The sequence below is a fragment of the Macaca fascicularis genome, chromosome X (assembly GCF_037993035.2).
Source record: "Macaca fascicularis isolate 582-1 chromosome X, T2T-MFA8v1.1".
NCBI classification, from domain to species: domain Eukaryota; kingdom Metazoa; phylum Chordata; class Mammalia; order Primates; family Cercopithecidae; genus Macaca; species Macaca fascicularis.
Genome location: NC_088395.1, coordinates 26,199,048 through 26,200,384, shown reverse-complemented (window position 1 = coordinate 26,200,384; position 1,337 = coordinate 26,199,048).

Genomic DNA, 1,337 nt, shown 5'->3' with positions numbered 1-1,337 from the left:
TTTCCAAGAGCACTGCTTTAGGAACCCATGGAGCGCCTGTTCTCCTGGTCCGCCTGTCCACTGAGAACCCTGTGGATAAAGTTAGAGTGAGTTTTAGGCTGCAGCCTGCTAACCCTGCCTTAGGTGTACTGAGATGGTGGCAGGGGCTGGTCATGGGGGTTCTCTGTTTTGGAGTGTGGGGGTTTAAGTTCACAATCGTAATCATCATATCAATTGTTGGCAGGCCGTGGTTCCCCTCCCTTCTGCTGCTCTAATGTTGACACCTCAAACCAAAGCCAGCACCTCCCTGAGACCCCAGAAGATAAAGTGAAGGAGCATCTCAGTCCACCATCTCTGTCAGGGGGCACCCAACTGGGAGCTATGTGGAGGTCTCTCTGTCATGGGATGCTTGGGTCTTCAGTTCTCATTCAAGGAATTCACCTGATCTCTAGGTAGTACCTGGAAGACTTCCCTTTTGCTGACTGGTGGCTACAATCATACACCAAAGATTTCATCTGCCTTAGATTTTATATATATAAAGAACTGGGGAGAAGCCTCAGCCTGATAGTCCTGTCCCGGTCCTTTAAGTACTGAGTGCAAGGGTGGGGCACAGATGCTTTGTTATCTGTTCAATTGTGGGTGGTCCTCCCAACCCTTCCTTTGTCTCTTGGCATGGCCCAGGGCTTTTCTATTCCTACCAGAATCTCCTGAGACTCTCTACTAAGATATGGGTACCACCTCACCTGCCTGTGGCCTTCCAAGGCTGAGAATAGGGGATGGATTTGGTGTTCCCCTCAGATATCATGTCTTCACCCTAATTCGTAGAAATGCCTGGAAATCCTCCTACTGCAGACCTCAGGCCATCTACTTTAGACAAAATCCCTCATCATCATTACCAGTAACCACCCCCACACCATAGCAGGAAATAAGTGCAAGTCATGTAACCAGTGCACAGGCATCCCAGGGTGCCAGTAGAGCAGGGGTTCCTTCAGTCCTCATGTAGGGCATTTACTTTGATTCATGGCTGCACTTGGGCTGCATTTCTTTGTTGACTTGAGGATCCTTCCCTTAGACCAAGGCCTTCACATCTCTGAGACCCCCCTTGAAGAAGTCAGCCTGGCCCAGGGCCTCCGAAGGTTGATGGCAGGAGCAGGCTTTGTGCTACCGCACACTTCTGAGATCAGTGATCCCTCAGAAATCACGCAGGCTTCTGCTGTTGATTCCCTGAAGGGCATGGTACTCCCTTTGCTGACCTTAGCCCGCTGTCCCCTGCCCACTCCAGGCCAAGGCCCTCAGCTCCCAGTATCATCAAGTAGGAAAGGAGAGCTCACATATACTTGACATCCATGTTTGGGTAC